Below are 10,411 nucleotides of genomic sequence, written 5' to 3'. Positions count from 1 at the left end.
CCACTTTTCTTTCCCGGACTCCTTCTCCTAATTCAACGCCCAACGTGGCTTCCACGTAAACGCACACGTCAGCCCGTAAGTTCTCTCCCGTCGGAATTTCCCGTAGGTTTAGCACGGAGAGTAAACGGCATGATTGTGCCTGATTGAGATTCGCTTTGATTCCATATATCATACGCAGGGAGGAGTGGAAAAGTAATCACATGAAGCGGACCGTGAAAAATTGTGACTGATTTTTATACCATAATTAACTTGTGCGTGGGATATTTGGTGTTTGACATGATCGGACGAAGCGGTGTAGGGAGAATAGATTGTATAGCCAGGATCTTTTCAATGACGACCACCAAAGTGCGTTGAGTGTCAAACGACCAACTCCCATTTAATAGTAAAGATGCCTCAAATGCCAGTGATTAGCGGCACTTTCTGACGAGTGCCTTAAATTATGACCTAACTAGCGGCATTTTTAGGAGGAGCCGTCAATGTTTGATTATTGCTGGCATTTTATTGAAGTGCCGGCATTGTTTTCCGAAAAGTGAAGGGCTTAAATGCAAAATAACAAGCTGACATCCGACCGACCCGACCCAATTCTTTCCCAGTCCTCGTGCTCCTCTCCTCCACCTACCTCTCTCTCGCGAATCGATTCTAGGATGCGCCGCCGGCGGGTGTCCGCCGCCGGTCGCCTCCACCGCCTCTAGTCACTGAGCCAACTGCGTCTTGCGCCCATCCACTGGATCTCTACCCGCGTCCCACCGTTCCGCTCCTGAGAGCGAGGCCGCGGCTAACCCTAGCAGTGGGGTTTGGCATGGTCGCCGCCGCGGTTCGCTCGCCGCCACGCCTCGTGCTTCTCCCGTACGCCATCTGCGGCATGCTTCTCACCCCCGCCCCCGTGCTCCTGCTCCCCCGCCTTTGTGCCGTGCGGCTTGGCGCCGACTGCGTCGAGCCCTCAGACGACGCCATCCACCCCATCCCGCGCGGGGTGGCTGCGCTACACCCCGCCGCGGCCGCCTCGAGGACCGCAACATCGCCAGGGACCACGACATTCAGGGCCTCCTCGTCGACAACCAGCGGTTCGCATGGAGCATCGCCGACCAGACCACGCGCATCGAGGCCGAGGCGCACACCGTCGCCGGCGAGGGTCGAGGTCCAGCAGGTCCTCGCCGACGTGCGGGTGATGGCTGCGTGTCCTCAGCGAGCAGCTAGGGCGTACCCAGTCCGAGTTGGCCAAGGCTGGCAACATCCGCATCCAGGGAGATCGAGAAGGGCAGGTAAGCTGTCTGTTTAATTCCTTTGAATCAAAGGGCAGGCTCCTCTGACTACCCTTGTTCAAATTGAGACCAAAACCCTACTACGAGTTCATGTCATGACTCAGTTTTAGCACTCCACTAGCAGTGAGTTTGTACTGATAGCAATGCATAATTTGATTGATAGCACCAAAATCAAATGGACATTGTTCAGTATACGATTGTTGATGGACACGAAGAGGATCTACTGCACATAGAAGGATTGATAGTTCTACGTGCAGAATGGACATTGTTCAGTATACTGAACTGTGCCAATTGTTGCTTATGTCCTTGTCTCCTGTTCTGATTGTTGTTTGTTTGCACAACACTAACAAATCTTATGTGAAAGCCCAAATAAGAATGGATGATAGGTGCTTTCTAGCATTCAGTCTTCTCAGTTTGACTATACTTATATGCAGAAATACAATTCTAAGTGGTCTAGTAGGTCAAAAAACATTATCATAGGATTGATCATTTTCCATTCTGGCCCTCACAATCATCCCCACGTACCTACACTGAATCTAACGTACATCTTGTAGAGAGCATGTCCACCATAGGTAAGACTAAAAGGCCTGCTAGGAGCTCGATTATTTCATGAGTGCCGGAATCTTAATATATAAAATAGAATTTTGCCTTCGGTGTGTAGGTCTTTCTTGTGCTATCTTGACTTAATTTTGAAAAATATGCCATTTCTTGCTCAAAGTTGAACGGATATATAAAGTTTAAATGCATTTGATCTATAATTTGCAGGCAATAAGTAATTTTTTGCTTTCTTTTTAAATGTGCATCCCTGCCGGGCCACCTGAATGACTTGGGTACTGATGCCATCATGATCCAGAGGTTTCGGGGATGGACCTCGACTGCTCCAACTTGATGTTGTTGCAAGGAAGTAGAACCATCTTCCTCAATTTGCTCCCTTCTTGGTTTCTTATTTCCTACATATTCCGTGTTGTACTGAGTACTAATTGTATATGAGTTCATTCCTCTTTTGGCGATTAGAAATGTCCAATATTGAAATATTTGAAAAATATTGCTCTTCTTGTGCTCTCCTCACACTACCCAATCACAAACTTTTCAATTGGTTCATGTGGGATTACTGCCTCTCAATATGCCATCAAATATAATGACAGTCTACTTGATTTGTGTGTTTAGGGTTGTTAGGAGCTATTTATTATCTAGCGCAGTGCCTGTACCTGATCAAGGTAGATAAAAACTATAAGTTCTGAGCTATGTTTTTGTTTGCTTCTGGTAATGGGCTGTCCTTTTTTTTTCAAATCTGTGCTTCTAAAATGAACTTTGGGTAACCTTTTACCGCGGTCGCTACAAGTATTGCAGTTCTTTTAGTCCCAGAGAGAAGCCAAAAATATCCGTGGAACGTCTCGCCCTTAGGGTTATTGGAACAACACTGACTAAATTTGAGCACCAACACATTTTAAAATACAATGCGCACTTCCTATCTCATAGCCGTGGAATTCCCTTAGCATTGTACTTGTGCAATATGCCACTTTAGTCCCACTCTGTTTGAAATGATTTTGTTTTTTCACTTGCATACAGTAGTTGGATAAACATCATCAATCAGCACCATAACTGATACATAGGACACCACTGGTGCCTGAAGAATCAATACTAGTAATATTAGTTGACAAATGTACATTCTGGTGCCGGTACTAGGATTGGCAGTCCGTTTTCCACCCAGGCTAGAACACCTGCATCCCTCAACCATATTCACATCACAGGTTAGATGAATGAGTCTGTTATTCCTTTGGATGATACCAGGTTGAATCCATGGTCATGACAAGGGGAATTGGGGCTTGCACCAAGATATGAGGTCTGCTAGCTTTGCACTTTAATCTCTTCATATTAAGAACATCATGGTTACTACACACTCCCATTAACCGTAGTACTTCACACCAAAGAAAAAAGCTAATGCTCAAAGACTCCAGGTTTGCCTTTTTTATACATATATGTTTCATCACGAGTCGTCAGACTAGCTCAAAAAAGCATATAGACATATATATACTACCGGTACTTGTACGGTGAAGCAGACACAAGAAATGCAGGCTCTAATTAATTCTCACATTAAGAAATTTTGCTTTTATTCTCAATATAATATGCCCAAGTGTACTTAGGTCAAGAAACACATCATTTCCTGTAATATGTTAAATGCATGGCTATACTGGTTAACAAAGTAGTCAGCGGATAACTGACATTTATTTACTATTTTCTGGAGGACAAGATTATGCTGCGTGGGGGAAAGGTAATGCAGTCATTTCCATCTATGAACATCGTTGATTTATTATTTCTTACATATCCCACATCATACTAAGTGCTGATTGTATATCTCGCAAGCTCTCAACATTCTCCCACACGCCATTTTATCAATCGCAAATGTCCCCTTGTAGGACTGCAGGTAGGGTGTGTCTCCAAGATATTTGCGCTTTATAGCTACAATTTCTTTTTTCGAAGACGAAAAAAAGGTCAAATTTTAACTGTCATGTATAGCAACAACCATTTAGTCATCCTATGTTAAATGCAGAACAAATCTCAAGTTCCCCAAGATCAGATTCGTTACAAAAATTAATAGTTCAAGTCTGTAGGTAAATGTGTGATTGTTATCCTTCAGGAGAATCATACTCTTACTTGAAACTTGAAAGATACAAATATAGTTTGTAATTCAATCAGAATGCACGAGAACTATCCATAATATTTCTCGTTCTCTTGCTTGCTGCGCATTCTAACCAATCTCGTATGGCATTACAACACGCTTGGGAGCGTTATTCTTCATCGCCGTACAATATATTTGTTCTTGTTGTTTCTTTGGTAAAAGATTTTGAACAATTGAAATTATTCATTTAGTAAAACAAAAAAGGAATTTTATTAGTTTAATAAACCATGGCCATGTCCAATTTAGATTAATACTGTTAGATTTTTACAAAGCTGTATTTTATATCTTATAGCAGTCTTATGTCCATGATTTTTTAAAGCTCTAGCATTATCAATTTCCCTCCTCTGCAGCTGTCAAACGTGTTGTCTTTAACATATATAGATATGCATCCTACAAAGAAACAAGTATATAGTATACTTATTGGTTTCTCTTGACTCCTTTCATGCCTGGATTATTTGACATATTCTGGATTCTGCATCACCAAATCTGTAAACATCTTGGTGTATGGTCCATCCCACTCCTTTGTCTCTTGCATTCCCTTTTATTACACAAAAGTAGGTTCTGTTGTTTACTTGCTTTGCTTTGTGAAAGCATATAGAACACTACATGATAACGGTGAGAGAATAGTTTCAAGCTTATTTGGGAGTATTATTCATTCTCATGATGAACCTTTTCATATTCGTCTACTGTTATTTAGTTATTATTTTTTTGTTACTAATGTAATAGTACTTCTTTCATCTGAGGTCTGAACCAGAAAGGTCTGGATGAGAAGCTTGTTCATAATTTTGGTTCAATACATCAACATCAACATAAATTATATAGATGGTTATTTATCTAATGGCATTCTGGCTATACTGTAATGCAAAACCTGAGTTGCTGGCAAAACAACCTTCAAAGATATAGTTGTTTGTGATCTGGATAAGGTTAAATTTAATCACGGAAAATAGACATATGTGTTTGTTAGTTGTGCACCAAGTTTTTGGCATATGTAAAGTAATCAGTACCTACTTTGACTCTTTGTCATGAAGCAAAATCAGATATAAACAGAGACATGCTTCTTAGTTCGAACTCAGGATATAAATGACTTGATTTGCTTGAGACCTTACAGGATAATGCTTAATGTTTGGATTCCAACTCAAAAAGTTTTGACAACATGCACTCTTCCTGAATGACAAACTATAAACAGAGACATGCTTCTTAGTTCCAAGCTTTTAGGACCTTTGCACCACAAGCTAAAACATGAGGCCCAATAAACAGGGTCATCGAGTACCAACCAGTGCCTAAGCTCACTGGTTTTTACTATAAATGTGTATACTTTTTATTCTGTATACCAAGGTACCTATGTACTTGATAAATAATGTGTTACTACTTACTAGTTGCTGCAATTTGATTTTATTTTCGCAATGGGTAATATGTCTACTTCCCTGATATAAGAAACTAATATTTGGCCTATTACCTGTGTAGAACCAACTAATATTTAGTTGCTACAAATGATTTTATTTTGTACTCTAATATCTTTCCTGTAATAGGCTCCAGAAAGCTTTTGACCTACTGAATTTGTAAGTGCGAATATTAGACGATTTTCTTCACATTATTGCTGCAATTGGATTTTATTTTCGCAATGGGTAATATATCTACTTCCCTGATATAAGGAACATAACTACTTCTGTGTTTAGTCTGTTTATTCTAGATGTGATGGTAGGATGCTGACATTGGAGGAACAAGCAAGCGAGTCGGGAACAAAGAGCCTTGTTGGTCAGATAAGTAAGATGGAAGCCAGTTAGATGAACCATGTTAGATGAATCTTGTTGTGTATTTTATCTAATGGTTTCAAACCATATTGTTCATGATGTGGCGATGAACACTGTTGGTCATGGAAGTTAATTAGATGCATGGATTGTGAATCCTTGAATGTTTCAAAATGTTGGTTTCAAACCTAGATTGCTTGGAAATATTGGTTTTAAACATTGCTTGATTTCTTGAGTGTGATGTATGCTTGATTGTAGATTTCTTGAATGTTTGCAGGCTGTATAGCAACCTTAAAAATGCCTGAGAAAATAATCAGCGGCACCAGAATTAAAAGCCTGAAAAAGTAATTGTAGGCATCCTTTAAAAGTGCTGGCAAAAAGTTTAGATGGTATCCCTAGAAAAGTGCCAGTAAAAAGATTTCGTGACATTTTTCGAAAAGTGCCGGTAAAAAGATTCTATGGCATTTTCGAAAAGTGCCAGCAAAAAGATTCCATGGCATCTTTCAAAAGTGCCGGCAATACTAACTAGCGGCATTTTTGAAAGTGCCTTAAAATATAATTAACGGCACTTTTCTAAAAATGCTGGCAAAGATCTACCTCGATTGGAATAAACGCAGCACTTTTTTTTGTGCCTTGAAAAATCTTTGCCGACACTTTTGGTGCCTTTGCCGGCACTTTTTTGTGCCGGCAATCTGGTACCTGATGCAGTGCCGGCTCGTACGATGGATTTTTTGCACGGCCATGAAGGCCGATCGTGGCCGGCGGACAGGCCTGCATGTCGTCGTCGGCCATAACATGCAATTCCGGTAAACACCGACAAGAGTTCTAAGAGCATCCCCACTCGTTGGCGCTCCCCACGCCCAAATCCGGCGAAATTTTCGTCCGGATTGGATGAAGATTTGGCGTGGGGAGCGCCGAAGTTCCAGCCGTCCCCCCGGCAGGAAACCCCCAACCTCGACCATTTGACATATTTCAAACAAATTCAACATAAAATTTAACAAGTTCGGCAAACAAGAGTACGAAAATTGCTGAAACAAATTCGGCGATAATCAGTACAATGTTTAACAAGTGCTGAAACAAATGAAGCACACAATTTCACAATTTTTCAAACAAATTAAGACAGACTAGTTGGCGTCGGCGTTGGCGTTGCCTCGGAGCCTCCATATGTGCTCCACCGGATCATCTTGCAAAGAAATTGATGCATTGTAGAGTCTCGAATCTCCCGGCGCATAGCAAAGAAGGCGGCCCATGATGGAGGCACTGGTGATTAGGCTGCAAGAGGACCCTCTCTCTCATATGGTGCTTCTTGCTCACCAGAGGAACCTGATGCTTTCGCTCATCTTCAATAATCATATTGTGTAGGCACACACGCAGCTCATCACCTCCCACATCCGATCTTTGGACCAAGTCATAGCGGGGAACCGGACGACAAAGAAATCTCTCATTGGAGGACACCAAATGCTCGCTCGACGTCTTTTCGGCAAGCTTCTTGTTTCTTGACAAACTCGCAAAGTTTGGGGATGCCAGGGTTGGAGATAGTCTTCACAAATGTTGCCCACTTTGGATAGATACCGTCTGCAAGGTAGTATCCTTTGTTGTAGTGCCGACCATTGATCACATAGTCCACCGGAGGAGCATGACCCTCAACAAGCTTGGAAAAGACCGGGAGCGCTTTAGGACGTTGATGTCATTGTTGGATCCGGGCATACCAAAGAAAGAGTGCCAAATCCAAAGATCATGGGTAGCCACTACTTCAAGTATCCCGGTGCAGCCTTTTTTGTGACCCTTGTACATTCCCCGCCACGCAAACAGACAGCTTCTTCCATTGCCAATGCATGCAACAATACTTCCAAGCATCCCCGGAAAACCCCTAGCTTCATTTGTTGCAAGGATCCTCCGAGTGTCTTCGACAAAGGTGATCTCAAGAAATAGTCCCCGAACATCGCTATGACGGTCCCCGCGTAACCGGTAGAAACAATCAAGGGCGGTGGACTCCGCCATCCGAAGATAGTCATCTGCAGTATCACCGGGAGCTCCATACGCCAAGCATCCTCATAGCCACCGTGCACTTCGCAGTGACAAAAATCCAACCAAACCAAAGGCAATCCGCCTTGCATCCGAAGTAGGGATCAAAGTGGCGGATGGCATACACAATTTGCGTAAATAGCTTTCGCTCATCCCGAAACGACGCCGAAAACACTCTCACCGTGCAATGGATTGTCGGCGAAGTAGTCGGCGTACAACATGCAGTAGCCCTCCATTCGCCGTCTCGGCTTGCACTTCCGGCGACCTCGTGCCGACCCACCACGTCGACCCGGTTGCCGGGCCCGCGTACATGCTTGCCACGCAACCCGGGAGCATCCTGTGCTCGTCGTCTTGGGCGGCCGTCGCCATCTCTTCTTGCATAAGCTCGACGAACATCTGCTCCTCCTCTTCGTCCGAGTCCATGGCCGGCGAGGCAAATGGACGAACACCCGACGGCGTGGTCGAGGCAACCCGAGCCGCGAGCGACGAGGAGCAAGGTGCCGGAAAACAAAGCCGGCGGAAGAGCAGCCAGATAGGCCGTCGTCCAAAGACGGCGGAATATAGGCAGGTGGGGAAGGAGGGGCGGCGGATTCTGGGCACCAAGCCGGCGGGGTGGTGCCGGCGGCGAGAGAGATACGAGGGGTGGGGGAGATTTTGAGCGACGTGGCGGTGGGGTTCGTGCGTCGAGTCACCGACAGATCGGGCCCTTCCCCGCTTTTCACTCGTCCGGAGTCCCCGAGCGCTCCCCGGGGGGCCGGGGGTGGCGTGGGCTCGCCGGATGGATGAAGGGCCAAATCCGGACGAAAACGAGGAACCGGGGGCGCGACTGGGCCGAATTACGCCATCCGGATGGAAAAAACGCTCGCCGGGGGCCTCGACGGGGGCACGAGTGGAGATGCTCTAAGCAGCGAAGGGACGTCGTTTCACTGAAGATAATCGAAGATCGTTACCACTTACTTCTAGGCAACACGCACCTGGTCATTTGTTGTAGGCTGCCAAGACGGCTAAATCCCAGTGCTGTTTATGCAAATGAAGTCTAGCTGAAGTGTACCTCGCGCTATAACATGTGATTCCGTAAAAAAAAATCAGCACAAAAATGATCAAATTTTACTTGGTTTGACTTTTCAAAAAATATAGACTTAAGCTTTGGAATGGAGGTAGTAGCTCATAACGAGCCAGTGACTACACCGCACATTGGCCATCATGGCGATCTCCACAAAACTATGTAAGAACGTGCAAGAACAACCCAAGTATTTGTCGTGGTTGATGGGAAAAGCCAAAGAAGGTGTTGCGGTCAGAAACCCACCGGCGAGCAGCGACAGGTAACACAGTAGAGCCGGGAGGCTCCCAGGACTGCGGCTGGCCCTGGTCCCTCCGAGCGACGGCCCGCAAAGACTCGGCACGCACGTCCGATGCTGGTGCAAGGGCGTGCCACCTGACCTATACCTGGTCAGGAAGGTGATGGAGATGCCTCGCTTAGTTTCCTGCATGGCATACACGTAAACATTAAATACGAGCCTCGATCGGCTCTCAGGTTGTCCTGTGAATCGGCTCAAAGAGCCGATCCACCCATGATTCGCACGAGGTGTACGAATATATGGTGGTCCTGCTTGATCAAAATAAAGCTAAAACAATCTACTACGATTTAGGGTTTTCACCACATAATCGGAACATCCTACTCGTGATTGAGCCTCGCGGCCACGCACGGTGTTCGTAAACCGACCCTAGGCAAGGCCTAAAAACCAACACGAGGTTGATCCCCGGAACATCCTGTCTAGGGCTAGCAAACTACACCCTACGCGCCACTGGATCCTTCAACCCGTTTGTAAGGCCTAACTATGCAGATATTAAACTAATCCTTGAAGAGCAAGGAGCAACCATAACGGATCGGATCTACTAAATAATGATCAAGCGGGGTGCCGCCCTTACACCTAAGATAGGTGTAAGGGCGGCTAGATGTCTAAGGGTTGCACGACGATAGCATATGATACGATGAACAATGCTAACCCTAACACATCTAAGATAACTACGTTGCTCGCCATCAAAAAGGCTTCAGCACGAGCAACGCATGAACGGCGAATAAACTTGTACTGCCTAGATCGCAAGATGCGATCTAGGCAGCATGATGCTTACCCGGAAGAAACCCTCGAGACAAGGGAGTTGGCGATGCGCCTAGATTGGTTTGTGGTGAACGTGATTGTTGTTTATTTCATAAACCCTAGATACATATTTATAGTCCGTAGACTTTCTAACGTGGGAATAATCCCAACCGTGCACGAGCCAAACTCTAACTAACCGACACGTATCCTACTATATTACAGATACACGGGCAAACTAGCCCAAACTTTGCATATAAGGCCGATTCACGTATATTCTTCCATGTATATTCTTCAAGCCCATCTTGATCGCGGCCCACCTCTAACTCGGTCAAATTCTGGTGATAACACATGCCCCCTGGTTTTGGAATTGATAATTCCAAAATCACTCTGCTCTTTCTTCGTCGGGTCATGTCGTGGCAGAGCAGAACCGTCGCAGCATCCTTCATCATGATGCCTTGCCTTCTCAACTTCTCCGCGTGATTTGACCGTTGTTTTCTCGGAACTTGCTGTGGCATTGAACCTCCACTATATCCCTTTTATTTAACTGCTCTGAACAGTTCGCCACTTCATCCCCTTGCTCTGTTCTGGCCATCGGCA

The 10,411-nt window shown here is 44.9% G+C and overlaps 1 long non-coding RNA gene across 1 annotated transcript; it reads left to right on the top strand.

Moving 5' to 3' along the window:
• The first annotated feature begins 412 nt into the window (after positions 1 to 412).
• On the top strand, positions 413 to 5,909 carry LOC127295662 (uncharacterized). Its single transcript, XR_011743678.1, has 2 exons — positions 413 to 1,262; positions 2,116 to 5,909. It is a non-coding gene; the product is annotated as an uncharacterized lncRNA (long non-coding RNA).
• Positions 5,910 to 10,411: the final 4,502 nt, after the last annotated feature.

This window comes from Lolium perenne, chromosome 4 (genome assembly GCF_019359855.2).
Source record: "Lolium perenne isolate Kyuss_39 chromosome 4, Kyuss_2.0, whole genome shotgun sequence".
Lineage (NCBI taxonomy): Eukaryota > Viridiplantae > Streptophyta > Magnoliopsida > Poales > Poaceae > Lolium > Lolium perenne.
This window is presented reverse-complemented; position numbering and strand designations above follow the sequence as displayed.